At 28.7% G+C, this 15,462-nt stretch overlaps 1 protein-coding gene across 2 annotated transcripts in view; it reads left to right on the top strand.

Annotated features, from left to right (window-relative positions):
• LOC142238151 (ejaculatory bulb-specific protein 3-like) overlaps positions 1-15,462 on the top strand; it is a 48,075-nt gene that overhangs the window by 29,658 nt on the left and 2,955 nt on the right. Inside the window, exon 1 of one of the 2 annotated variants that reach the window (XM_075309709.1) lies at positions 13,016-13,147. The exons of the other annotated variant lie outside the window; for it this stretch is intronic. The gene's annotated coding sequence lies outside the window, so the exon portion shown is untranslated. Of the gene's footprint in view, positions 1-13,015; positions 13,148-15,462 lie in introns of those variants that run through there. 2 annotated transcript variants of the gene reach the window in all.

Genomic DNA, 15,462 nt, shown 5'->3' with positions numbered 1-15,462 from the left:
AATCACATGGAAATCTTATGACGCCAAAGTCAAATTCGTTGGTGCTATGGACTTTAGAATTACATAAAGGCAATAAAAAAATACAACTTCATTCGCTTGAATATTTAACTTGGACGTATTTGAAATACCCTTCACTATTGAAAGTTGTAGGTGTACATTTCGTCAAAATTTTATATTATTTTTTGTAAAAATTGTATATTTATAGAAAATTTTGTCAAAATTTTATTTCTATGAAAATATTGTCAAAATTTTATTTCTATAGAAAAATTTGTCAAAATTTTGATTTCTATAGAAAAATTTGTCAAAATTTTGATTTCCATAGAAAATTTTGTCAAAATTTTTATTTCTATAGAAAATTTTTGCAAAATTGTATTCTATAGAAAATTTTATTTTTATAGAAAATTTTGTCAACATTTTATATCTATAGAAATTTTGTCAAAATTTTATTTCTATAGAAATTTTGTCAAAATTTTTATTTATTTAGAAAATTTTGTCAAAATTTTATTTCTATGAAAATTTTGTCAAAATTTCTATTGAAAATTTTGTCAAAATTTTATTTCTATAGAAAAATTTGTCAAAATTTTGATTTCTATAGAAAAATTTGTCAAAATTTTGATTTCCATAGAAAATTTTGTCAAAATTTTTATTTCTATAGAAAATTTTTGCAAAATTGTATTCTATAGAAAATTTTATTTTTATAGAAAATTTTGTCAACATTTTATATCTATAGAAATTTTGTCAAAATTTTATTTTTATAGAAGTTTTGTAAAAATTTTATTTCTATAGAATATTTGGTCATAATTTTATTTTTATCGAAAATTTTGTCAAAATTTTGATTTCTATAGAAAATTTTGTAAAAATTTTATTTCTATAGAAATATTTTGTTAAAATTTTATTTTTATAGAAGATTTTGTCAAAATTGTATATCTACTAGTATAGAAAATTTTGTCAAAATTTTATTTCTATAGAAAAATTTGTCAAAATTTTTATTTCCCTAGAAAATTTTGTCAAAATTTTTATTTCTATAGAAAATTTTTGCAAAATTGTATTCTATAGAAAATTTTATTTTTATAGAAAATTTTGTCAAAATTTTATTTCTATAGAAAATTTTGTCAAAATTTTATTTCTATAGAAAATTTTGTCAAAATTTTATTTCTATAGAAAAATTTATCAAAATTTTGATTTCTATAGAAAATTTTATAAAATTTTATTTTTTTAGAAAATTTTGTCAAAATTTTAATTCTATAGAAAATTTTGTCAAAATTTTATTTCTATAGAAAATTTTTTCCAAATTTTATTTCTACAGAAAATTTTGTCAAAATTTTGATTTCTATAGAATATTTTGTCAAAATTTTATTTTTATAGAAGTTTTGTAAAAATTTTATTTCTATAGAATATTTTGTCAAAATTTTATTTCTATAGAAAATTTTTGTAAAAATTTTATTTCTATAGAAATATTTTGTTAAAATTTTATTTTTATAGAAGATTTTGTCAAAATTTTATATCTACTAGTATAGAAAATTTTGTCAAAATTTTATTTCTATAGAAAATTTTTGCAAAATTGTATTCTATAGAAAATTTTATTTTGATAGAAAATTTTGTAAAAATTTTATTTCTATAGAATATTTTGTCAAAATTTTATTTTTATAGAAGTTTTGTAAAAATTTTATTTCTATAGAATATTTTGTCAAAATTTTATTTTTATCGAAAATTTTGATTTCTATAGAAAATTTTGTAAAAATTTTATTTCTATAGAATATTTTGTCAAAATTATATTTTTATAGAAGATTTTGTTTATCTACTAGTATAGAAAATGTTGTCAAAATTTTATTTCTATAGAAAATTTTGTGAACATTTTATTTCATTGTTGTTGTTTTTTTCTAAACTACAAGCGTAGCTTAACCAACAGAGGAAAATAATGTTTGTCAAATTTATTTGCAAGACTGCAAGATGGTTGGATGGACGCACGTTTCGGAATTACCACATTCCTCATCAGCATCCTCTACTTGCAGCAAAACTATCAACCAATTATAAGAATTAATTCAGGCAGTTCATTAAACCCAACAATGAGCCACACTTTAATAACAAAACAAAACGAACGAAAATTTTATTTCTATAGAAAATTTTGTCAACTTTGTTTTTCTATAGAAAATTTTGTCAAAAAATTTTGTTAAAATTTTATATCTATAGAAAATTTTGTCCAAATTTTATTTCTATAGAAAATTTTGTCAACTTTTTTTTTCTATAGAAAATTTTGTCAAAAAATTTTGTTAAAATTTTATATCTATAGAAAATTTTGTCCAAATTTTATTTCTATAGAAAATTTTGTCAAGATTTTATTTCTAAAGAAATTTTTGTCAAAATTTTATTTCTATAGAAAATTTTGTCAAAATTTTTATTTATTTAGAAAATTATGTCAAAATTTTTGTTTATTTAGAAAATTTTGTCAAAATTTTATTTCTATAGAACATTTTATTTCTACAGAAAATTTTGGAAAATAAAAAAACAAGAAACCAACAATTTCAAGTTTAATTTATAGACCTATAGCCGAGATTATGAGATAAAAAATCATAAACATTTTATTTCTATAGAAAATTTTGTCAAGATTTTATTTCTATAGAAAATTTTGTCAAAATTGTATTTATATAGAAAATTTTGTCAAAATTGTTATTTATTTAGAAAATTTTGTCAAAATTTTGTCAAAATTTTATTTCTATAGAAAATTTTGTCAAAATTTTATTTCTATAGAAAATTTTGTCAAAATTGTTATTTCTATAGAAAATTTTGTCAAAATTGTTATTTCTATAGACAATTTTGTCAAAATTGTTATTTCTATAGAAATTTTTGTCAAAATTTTATTTCTATAGAAAATTTTGTCAAAATTTTATTTCTATAGAAAATTTTGTCAAAATTTTATTTCTATAGAAAATTTTGTCAAAATTTTATTTCTATAGAAAATTTTGTCAAAATTTTATTTCTATAGAAAATTTTGTCAAAATTTTATTTCTATAGAAAATTTTGTCAAAATTTTATTTCTATAGAAAATTTTGTCAAAATTTTATTTCTATAAAAAATTTTGTCAAAATTTTATATCTATAGAAAATTTTGTTAAAATTTTATTTCTATAGAAAATTTTGTCAAAATTTTATTTCGATAGAAAATTTTTTCAAAATTTTATTTCTATAGAAAATATTGTCAAAATTTTATTTCTATAGAAAATATTGTAAAAATTTTATTTCTATAGAAAATCTTGTCAAAATTTTATTTCTGTAGAAAATTTTGTCAAAATTATAGTTCTATAGAAAAATTTGTCAAATTTTTATTTCGGTTGAAAATTTTGTCAACATTTTATTTCTATAGGAAATTTTGTCGCAAATGTATGTTTATTTATCTACAGAAAATTTATGAAATACCATGAATTCTACCAATCACCAAACCGTGATTACAATACTACTGTAGTCTTTGTAAGCGGATATAAAACAAAAAAATATTTAAAATTAAGGTATGGACAAACAAAATTTTATTTTCTTTAAAATTCAGTCTAAAGGAGCTCTTGTTAATAATCTTCCAATGGAGTTTTTGTTGAAATTTAGTGAAAAGTACTTTTTCGCTCAAAAAAATACCTTTTTGGCACTTTCTTAAAAATTGTATTTTCCAACCCTGATATGTCGATTTACTACAAATGGAGCAATAAAGTTAATATATTCCCCATACCATGGTAGAGGGTATAAAAAATTCCCATTTAATATTAAAATTTTGTTTGAGCTACTTCAGATTTCATATGAGTTCCAAAGGGGGGTGCGGGGTTTATTTTAGTTTCTCCACGCCTGTACTTAAATCGTTCGTATTAATCTCAATATGTAGTATAATAATTTTCTAATATTGATCTTGTAAATTACAGGTCATATGTAATTTGTTATTATTTTTGTGTCTGTGTGTGTGTGAATTCTTATCTAATAGATTGATGAATATTATAGTAGATACTATTTTTCCATACCTGTGTAAATCATCGGACCATAGTTGTTGTTTGTTATTATTATCCAATTGACTAGAATTCTATAGAAAATCAATAGATTTCCTAATGTTTAACAATAATACGCTAAAAAAAAAACAGATTGATAATTGCCTCTAACTATCATTAGGGAGACGAAATTCATAAAAGATATTTATCAAAACATGTGTAGGTATAATTATTGGACAACCCACGGTCAAAGTACATGATGATGGTTGATTTTTAATTAGAAATATAATTTCAAATGATTCATAAATGTGAAATCGAAAAATGCGAAATTTTTGGCAAAGATGGACAAATTCTTCTTATCCAAAATCTAAAGGAAAATGTCAAATTTTGTATGATAATGATTTGCAGGCCCATGGCCCATCATTGGTCGACTAATAATGCCCAGCGAGTTATTCTTTTATATTTGCTAACAAGAAGAAGTGATATGAGACCAAATCGGAAATCAAGTTTTCTAAAATTTTGACAGTAATAGTAAGACACATACAGAAACAATTAAGTAAAGTCTAAAGTCGGGCGGGGCCGACTATATTATACCCTTCACCATTATGTAGACCAAAATTTGTGCTACCATCTCAACTCCTTCAAATTTGTTGGCAGATTATCAAGGGTTATATTCCCATATACAAATATTTATATCTGAAACGATTTGGAGACAATTTTTTATACTTCTACTAAATCGCTAGAATTAAAAATTAAATTGGCTAACACTCTGGGATGAAACACAATGTTAGTAAAAATATGGGAAATATGAAGTTAGAGCAATTTTGATGCAATTGTACAAAAGAGCATTTATGATTTATAGGGCGAAACATATGTATTCGAGATATAGGACAATTTGAGTAATATTTACAATTTTTGCTACTCAGCCGAGTGGGTTTTACAAAGATATTGGTTAAATCTCGCCAAGATATATGGTCAATTGTGGGTTGTGATATATTATTTGGATAATTCGGGCGATATTTCCGCAAGTCGGAGTTTTATTTAAAATTCGACCATTCTGTGGAAAGTTTGGCATTACAGGTGTGAAGGATATGACTACGATATGGGGGAATCATCACAGAATTTTGTGTAAAATGTGGGTATTTTGGCCATATTAGATCAAGATGACGCACTTAAATAGCATATTAAATGTATTCTCTGTGAAAACTATCGTGTCAGTTGGAGGAAACTCCCATTGAAAATGGGTCTAAAATATGAAACATTCTACCATATTTCCCCTACTCTGGCGTACATATATATGGAAGCTATATCTAAATATGAACCGATGTGGACCAAATTTGACATGCATAGTTAATAATCCTGCTATCTCAGCAAAAAACGTAAATGGGAGAATAATTTTGGACTTCGTGGTCATATGGGTGTAAATCGGGCGAAAGATATATATGAGAGCTATATCTAAATCAGAACTGATTTTAACCAAATTTAACACACTGAATGATACTCTTAAACGTACGCCTTGTGCAAAATTTGAAGCAAATCATGGCAAAATTTTGGCTTTTGAGGCCATATTAATCGAAATCGGACGAAAGATATATATGGGAGCTATATCTAAATCTGAACCGATTTCAACGAAATTAGGTACACATAATGATGGTTAGGTTAGGTTAGGTGGAGGCCCGATGTATCAGGCTCACTTAGACTATTCATTCCATTGTGATACCACAGTGGTGAATTTTTCTCTTATCACTGAGTGCTGCCCGATTCCATGTTAAGCTCAATGACAAGCGTCCTCCTTTTTATAGCCGAGTCCGAACGGCGTTCCACATTACAGTGAAACCACTTAGAGAAGCTTTGAAACCCTCAGAAATGTCACCAGTATTACTGAGGTGGGATAATCCACCGCTGAAAAACTTTTTGGTGTTCGGTCGACTTATTGTATAGGGTGATACGGTCAAAATTTGGTCAAAGGAAAACGCGTGTAAATCGGTGAAATCGTTTATTTAAAAAATCAAATTAAATTTATTTTTCAAGTTCAATTAGTATAAAATTCAGAAAAATATTCAGTTAGGCTTTCGCTTTTCCAAATCCGAATTGCCGGGCCTCTCGCTTGACACCTGCCATCAGATTTTGTACAGCCACCTTGTCCACCTTCTTCGCCGCAGAAAGCCAGTTTGCCTTGAACAGCTGCTCGTCCTTAGCAGTTTTTTTGGTCTTCTTTAGGTTCCGCTTGACAATAGCCCAGTATTTCTCAATTGGGCGGAGCTCTGGTGTTGGGAGGGTTCTTGTCCTTGGGAACCACCTGCTCGTTGTTGGCGGCGTACCACTCCATGGCCTTTTTACCGTAATGGCAAGATGCCAAATCCGGCCAAAACAGTACGGAACAACCATGTTTCTTCAGGAAAGGCAGCAGACGTTTATTCAAACACTCTTTCACGTAAATTTCTTGGTTGACAGTCCCGGAAGCTATGAAAATGCTGCTTTTCAAGCCACAGGTACAGATGGCTTGCCAAACCAGATATTTCTTTGCGAACTTTGACAGTTTTATGTGCTTGAAAATATCTGCTACTTTTCCCCTTCCTTTTGCCGTATAAAACTCCTGTCCCGGAAGCTGCTTGTAGTCGGCCTTGACGTAGGTTTCGTCGTCCATTACCACGCAGTCAAACTTCGTCAGCATCGTCGGGGATCGCGCTTTGGCCGTCGTATTTTGTTTTTCATCGCGATTTGGAGTCACTACCTTCTTGTAAGTCGATAGTCCTGCTCGTTTTTTGCTCGGTTGTAGACGATACACCCAGCTTATTTGCGGCATCTCGGAGAGAGAGGTTAGGGTTTCGCTTGAAACTACCGGCAACTCTCTTTGTCGTCTCAGCGTCTTCCGGTTTTCGATTTCCCCCCGATCCAGACTTCCTGGCTGTCGACAAACGTTCCCCAAACACTTTAATTACATTTGTAACGGCTGATTTGGCAACTTTTAGCGATTTTGCCAGCTTTGCGTGTGAGTAGCTCGGATTTTCGCGATGCGCGAGCAAAATTTTGATACGCTGCTCTTCTTGCTTGGACGGCATTTTGACAACTGAAGAGTGAATTCCAAAATCAAAATAGGAGCAACATTCTACACACACACACCTTCAAAATGAGGGGTGTTCAGGTATTTTAAATGCAAAATTGAACGAAATACGTCAAGTTTATATTGACCAAATTTTGACCGTATCACCCTTTAGTGGTGAAGGGTATAAAACGGGCCTTCGAAAATAATGGAAAATAATCATTTTAGTTTACCCATTTTATTTCCATTAAGTAGATTTGTCCACATATACGAAAACAAGTATCTACAGACTTAAGTTCGACCGGGCCGAATCTTAAATACTCACCAGCATGAATCAAAAACTATAATTGTTTCCGTAGAAAACTCTTCGTCAGATTACTTGAAAATACATATATAGAATTTCAGGTGGATTTGATGACAGATACTCTGCCAAACAAGCATATATACCAACGTGGAAATCAGGAGACTTAACATATGGGAGCTAACATATACCAAATCGTGGACCTATGTACGGACCGCTACACCTATTTACGGACCGAAAACACCTCTAAACCACTTATTTATGAACCCCATATACTTATAGATTTTGAATTTCAGGCAGATAGGATAAAAGTTCGGATGTTTAGACGCTCAAGAAATCAAATCAGGAGATAGGGCTATACGGAGGCTAAACTAAACCTTGTAGCAATATACACCGTTTTCGACACATCTATTTGTAGTCCTAAAATACCTCTAGATTTCCAATTTCAGACAAATCGAATAAAAACTACGGTTTCAAGAAGTAAAATTGGGAGATCGGTCTATATGTGGGCTATACCAAAACATGGAGCGATATACACCATTTTCGGCACACCTATTTATGGCGCTTAAATACATCTAGATTTCTAATTTCAGGCAAATCGAATAAAAATTGCGGTTTCAAGATGCTCAAGACCCCAAATCGTTTATATGGGATCTATATTAAAACCTGAACCGATAAGCCCATCTTCGAAGTTGCAGACAGAAGGCGAATCTGTGCCAAATTTCAGGACGATAGCGCCATTATTGAAAACGGTAGCGTGATTACTTTCTTCCAAATTTGTTAATTTTAACCTTAATCAGGGATCACTTCATTTTGATCGTATTAACCCTAAACAATTGGAGAACATTTTCAAATATTTTTGTATTTAAAATACATAATATAATAATTTTTACAACTATATACTTCAAATTATTATGAGTTCACTTTGTATATCAATTCGAATTGATTGATAATTAATTTTAATTATTTTTTTTATATTTATTATGGACATTTTATTACTTTTATTTTAGTATTAAGATTTTAATTTAATACAATTAAACGTCATGCCATTAAATCGTATCAGACAGGTAAAAGTAGAAATTCGTACTGGTCAAAATATTGGGGTACAGTCAGTTCAGAAATATAAAGATAGGATGTATCGTCTTTAAAGTTTAGCAAATTTTATTGTCAATCACTTTTGTATCAAATAAAAAAAAATTTACCCTTTTTTAAATGAGCTAATTTTGAAGAAAGTTGAACTTCGTATAGTGCCAAAGATGGATTGTATACTTTTTAGTACAAGTGAACTAAAATATTTTTCTATACTAAGTCTTATTCATATAACAGGTTGGCTGATAAGTCCCCGCTCAAACAAAGAAAAATAAATTTTTTGTCAAAATTCGTTGTTACTATTCAACATAGTTCCCTTCAAGAGCGATACAACGATTATAACGACCTTCCAATTTTTACACCCTAAATCACATAGTGGTCAGGGTATAATAAGTTTGATCGTCAAAAAAATGTGCCTACCAGAAATATTGATTTTAGACCCCATAAAATATATACCGATCGACTCAGAATCACCTCCTGAGTCGATCTAGCGCTTGGTGTCCGTCTGTCCATGTATTTGTTGTTCACAGGATTCCGGTCGCAATTATTAACCGATTTTGATGAAATTTGGTACAGGGAGGTTTTTGGGCACAAGGACGAACGCCCATATATATGTATCGCCCGATTTCCACAAATGGGGTCACGTTGCGCTTTTTTTAAACGGACCGTCACCAAATTTTGCAAAAGGTAATCTTTTCTATCGTCCTTCAAGTCTGCAAAATTTCATCCAAATCGGTTCAGATTTAGATATAGCTCTCATATATATGTATCGCCCGATTTTCCCAAATTTGGCCACAAAACCTTTATTTATCAACCGATCTTACTCAAAGTTGGCTAAATATAATCTTCTGTAGCACTAACTATATGTGCAGAAAATCATCGAAATCGTTTCAGATTTAGCTATAGCTCCCATATATATGTACCGCCCGATTTTTCTAAATTTGGCCATAAAACCCTTATTTATCAACCGATCTTACCCAAATTTGGCTAAATGTAGTCTTCTATAGCACTAACTATATGTGCAAAAAATCATCGAAATCGGTTCAGATTTAGATATTGCTCCCATATATATGTATAGCCCGATTTTCCCAAATTTGGCCATAGAACCCTTATTTATTAACCGATTTTACTAAAAGTTGGCTTGATCCAACTTTTAGTAAATAGTACTAACTATATGTGCAAAATTTCATCGAAATCGGTTCAGATGTAGATATAGCTCCCATATATGTATCACCCGATATTGAAAAATTCCCCCCTAATAACTTTATGTTTGACCATACAGGCCTCATTTCTTAACTGATCTTACTCAAATCTTGCACAAGGTAACCTTTTTTGGTATTAATCAAACCCGCAAAATATTATGCAAATTGGTTCAGATTTAGATATAGCTTCCATATATATGTATCGCTCGATTTTCCCAAATTTGGCCATAGTACTCTTATTTATTAACCAATGTTACTCAAATTTAAAATTTTGATGTACTAGCCGATCGTACTTATACATAATTTTAGCTCTTACATAAGAATATTGCTCGATTTTTACAAATTTGTATTTATTACCCACACTAATTTAACGATTTTCTCTTTTTTAATAATGGGCTCAATATTAGTGGCATACTAACTCCGTAGGTGCAATATCAACACAGCCAGTGTTGCTAGAAGTAGGGGAAATTCCCTATATGTAGGGGTTTTCAAATATTTAGCGTCTTGTAGGGACGTAGGGCCACAATGTAGGACTTTTTCACACAACACAATTTGTAATAATTTTTACATTTTGGTAGCTCTAGAGGAGGAAATTAGAAGCCGGCAAGGCTTGATCTTTAACAATGTGTGGTAAACTTTATTCCAGTAGAGAATTTTGTCAACATTTTATTTCTATAGAACATTTGTCAAAATTGTACTTCTATAGATTTTTTTTCAAAATATTATTTCTATAAAAAAATTTTCTCAAAATTTTATCTCTGTGGAATTTTTTCTCAAAATTTTATTTCTATAGAATTTATTGTCAAAATCACAAAAATTTGTTTATAGAAACTTTTTCCAAAATTTTATTTTTATAGAGATTTAACAAAAATGATTACTAATTTGGGTAGAATTCTACCAACTGTGGCAACCGTGGTGGTAATACAGATTTATATTCTAAGTTATATACGTTGCATATTCATGTTTTAAGATAATAAAGTACTTAGAACCATTTTTGTTTTGTAAAATTTTTTAAATTTAACGAAAAATATAGTAGGGAAAATTGTTTGGGAATGTATGGGAAAGTAGGGAACTTTTTTTGTCCTTGTAGGGTAAACCGAACATTAACATTGAGACAAAGCACCCATAGACATGTACCCCTTAATTTTCTTAAATATGCAACTGCGGTTTATCTCCCAGACCTATATGTTACCCAAAAATGCTTATGATTACTAATTTTGTAATGGTGGTTTAGGGTATGATATAGTCGGCCCCGTCCGACTTTCTACTTTACTTACTTGTTATTATTCAACATAGTTCCCTTCAAGAGCGATACAACGATTATAACGACCTTCCAATTTTTTGATATTATTTTGGTAGTGTACTCCTTCGGTTTTGCCTCAAAATAGGCCTCAGTTTTGGCGATCACCTCTTCATTGCAGTCAAATTTTTTCCCTGCGAGCATCCTTTTGAGGTCTGAGAACAAGAAAAAGTAGCTGGGGGCAAGATCTGGAGAATACGGTGGGTGGGGAAGCAATTCGAAGCCCAATTCATGCATTTTTGCCATCGTTCTCAATGACTTGTGGCACGGTGCGTTGTCTTGGTGGCACAACACTTTTCTCTTCTTCATATGGGGCCGTTTTGACGTGATTTCGACCTTCAAACGCTCCAATAACACCATATAATAGTCACTGTTGACGGTTTTTCCCTTCTCAAGATAATCGATAAAAATTATTCCATGCGCATCCCAAAAAACAGAGGCCGTTACTTTGCCAGTGGACTTTTGAGTCTTTCCACGCCTCGGAGACGGTTCTCCGGTCGCTGTCCACTCAGCCGACTGTCGATTGGACTCAGGAGTGTAGTGATGGAGCCATGTTTCATCCATTGTCACATATCGACGGAAAAACTCGGGTGTATTACGAGTTAACAGCTGCAAACACCGCTCAGAATCATCAAAACGTTGTTGTTTTTGGTCAAATGTGAGCTCGCGCGGCACCCATTTTGAACAGAGCTTCCGCATATCCAAATATTGATGAATAATATGACCAACACGTTCCTTTGATATCTTTAAGGCCTCTGCTCGATTAACTTCATTTTACGGTCATTCAAAATCATTTTGTGGATTTTTTTGATGTTTTCGTTGGTAACCACCTCTTTCGTGCGTCCACTGCGTTCACCGTCCTCCGTGCTCATTTCACCACTCTTGAATTTTGCATACCAATCAATTATTGTTGATTTCCCTGGGGCAGTGTCCGGAAACTCATTATCAAGCCAAGTTTTTGCTTCCACCGTATTTTTTCCCTTCAGAAAACGGTATTTTAGCAAAACACGAAATTACTTTTTTCCATTTTTTTTTCACAATAACAAAAGTTGCTTGACAAAAGACGCTATATCTCACAAACTAATTGACTTACAGACGTCAAATTTTGACACGAATCATTTGAAGGTTGGTACTATATAAAAATAATATGCATTTAATACTAGCGACGCCATCTATGTGTCAGACCGGGGACTTATCAGCCAACCTGTTATATGATAAGTTTTCTATAATAAAGGAAGTCAGATTTATTATTTTATCAGAAATTTTACTAAATTTGAGGAAACCCGATTTTAGTTGGGTTTTTGTTCATTTTTATAAATCCGTTGTTATCAGTGAATAAAAATTTCTTGTTCAGTTGTAAATTCTTATACACCGAGAAGAACTCAGTGTTAGTAAAATGACATACCTTATTCTAGTTAAAAAAAACTATATCGAATTGCTTTCAGTTTAGGATCTTTTTTGCTGAAACAAGTATTATTTTATTATTTCAAAATGGCTAAACTAAATTGTTGAACTTTTTTTGGAAGGCACTTTTTTTTGCGTGTATGTATGAAAATGTTGTAATTGTCTTGTTAACAATATAATGAGCTGTCTAAACAAAATATCAAGTTTGACAGATAGAATGACCATAGCGAACGTGGCAACACTTCTCGGCAACTATTCTGTATATACAAAAAATTATTAAAAATTTCTTAACGATGGCGAGTGCTTAGTGTTAATTTTAAGAATTTTTAACATTTATCGTATGAAAATGTTGTAATTGTCTTGTTAGCAATATAATGAGCTGTCTAGGCAAAATATCAAGTTTGACAGATAGAATGGTCATAGCGAACTTGGCAACACTTCTCGGCAACTATTCTGTATATACAAAAAATTATTAAAAATTTCTTAACGATGGCGAGTGCTCAGTGTTAATTTTCAAATTTTTTAACATTTATCGATGTGTTCTAATATTTTGAAATTCAGAAATGGTTCCTGTTTGGAAAAAAAGATACATTAATAAATTTTACTTTGATAGCATCAGACAAATTTGAATGAGTGCAAATTAAAAAAAGGTAACTACCTCTTTTAATTTGCATCGATAAAGCGATTTGCTCTAATTATTTTTGTTAATAAAAATGTACCTGTTTTCGGAACTTGATTTGGGTAACATGGAATAATTTTCGATATTTGAATAATACTGTATAAAAGGAGGCTAGAATTTTTGGTAAATGCAGTCGTTTGTTACTAACAATCAACTGAAGATATAACTGTGAGTCACATCTCTAAAGAAGTGTTTAAATTTTATATAAAAACAACAAAATAAAAAAAATAAATTTCATATAAACAAAAAAGCAATTACCTAACTATAAAATGAGAAATTTCTGAATATATGTTTATCCTGAAAGTCCGTATTTTTTCAAAGGCGTTAAAAATTGATATTACTTAATAAAACTAAATTGAATGTTATATAAAGTGGATTAAAAAAAATTTAAAAAAGTTTTAATTGTGAAAAACATAAAAGGTTGTCTTTCGTATAGCCTTGGAGCTTACAAATAATACACAATATTTTCAAAATTCTTGACTCGTATATTTATAAAAACAAAAAGAACATATATTTTACAAATGTCCCAAAATAAAATTAAAAATAAAAGTTATAGCTACAGCACTATACTTAGACTACAATATATAGGATATAAAAATAATTTGACACATTGGCGATATTAAATTAAAAAAAAAATAAATAAAAAACATATAAAAAAATTATGGCATAAATTATTCAAAACAGTGATCTTTGTTTTTAAAAAATCAATTGACAATTAAAATATGTATAATACAGTGAAACCTCTTAAATGTGGACACTCTACAAAACGGGAAACCTATCAAAAATTGACAATTTTTTTGAGACGATTCCCTATATAAACACATTAAAATTAATCTCTCATAACTGGACACACCTCCCAAATGTGGACAAAATTTAGGTGACCGTAGGAGTCCACTTTTGAGAGGTCTCAATGTATAACAATGACAATATTATTATAATTTATTTAAATGAGCGTGTAAATATAACCATAGCGATAGGTGAACAAATAAAACAACATAGTCGGAAAAAAATTATTTGTTCATGTTTTCAAGTCTTTTTGATGTCAATATGGCATAATTTTTCAATATTAAATATTCTTGTCTTGTTAATTGATAAGTTATTTAAAGAAAAAAAAAGAAATTTTCGGTTGCCACTCGAGCCAAAAATAATCTACCCAAATTTGTAGAAAATTCAACCAAAAAAACTTCCAAACAAAAAATCTTCTATATAAAATTTTGCCAACATTTTATTTCTATAGAAAATTTTGCCAAAATATTATTTCTTTAGAAAATATTGCCAAAATTTTATTTCTTTAGAAAATTTTGCCAAAATATTATTTCTTTAGAAAATTTTGCCAAAACTTTATTTCTATAGAAAATTTAGCCAACATTTTATTTCTATAGAAAATTTTGTCAAAATTTTATTTTTATAGAAAATTTTGCCAAAAACTTTATTTCTATAGAAAAATTTTCCAAACTTTTTTGCCAAAATGTTTTTTTTTATAGATAATTTTATCAAAATATTATTTCTTTAGAAAATTTGCCAACATTTTATTTCTATAGAAAATTTTGCCAAAATTTTATTTCCATAGAAAATTTTGCCAACATTTTATTTCTATAGAAAATTTTGCCAAAATATTATTTCTTTAGAAAATATTGCCAAAATTTTATTTCTTTAGAAAGTTTTGCCAAAATTTTATTTCTTTAGAAAATTTTGCCAAAACTTTATTTCTATAGAAAATTTAGCCAACATTTTATTTCTATAGAAAATTTTGTCAAAATTTTATTTTTATAGAAAATTTTGCCAAAATTTTATTTCTATAGAATATTTTGACAAAATATTATTTCTTTAGAAAATTTTGCCAAAATTTTATTTCTATAGAAAATTTAGCCAACATATTATTTCTATAGAAAATTTTGCCAACATTTTATTTCTATAAAAAATTTGTAAAAATTGTATTTCTAAAGAAAATTTTGTCAAAACTTTATTTTTATAAAAAATTTTGTCAAAATCTTATTTCTATAGAAAAGTTTGTCAAAATTGTATTTCTATAGAATATTTTGTAAAATTTAATTTCTCTAGAGAATTTTATCAAAATTTTATTTGTATAGAAAATTTTGCCAAAATTTTATTTCTATAGAAAATTTTACCAAAATTTTATTTCTATAGAAAATTTTGCCAACATTTTTTTCTATAAAAAATTTTGCCAAAATTTTATTTCTATAAAAAATTTTGCCAAATTTTTTTTTTTATAGATAATTTTATCAAAATATTATTTCTTCAGAAAAATTTGCCAACATTTTATTTCTATAAACAATTTGTTAAAATTGTATTTCTACAGATAATTTTGTCAAAACATTATTTTTATCAAAATTTTATATTATTTTTTGTAAAAATTGTATTTATACAGAAAATTTTGTCAAAATCTTATTTCTATAGAAAATTTTGCCAAAATTTTATTTCTATTGAATATTTTGCCAAAATTTTATTTCTATAGAAAATTT

Source organism: Haematobia irritans, chromosome 5 (assembly GCF_050003625.1).
Source record: "Haematobia irritans isolate KBUSLIRL chromosome 5, ASM5000362v1, whole genome shotgun sequence".
NCBI classification, from domain to species: domain Eukaryota; kingdom Metazoa; phylum Arthropoda; class Insecta; order Diptera; family Muscidae; genus Haematobia; species Haematobia irritans.
Note: the sequence above shows the minus strand (reverse complement) of the source record. Positions and strands in the feature narration are given on the sequence as shown.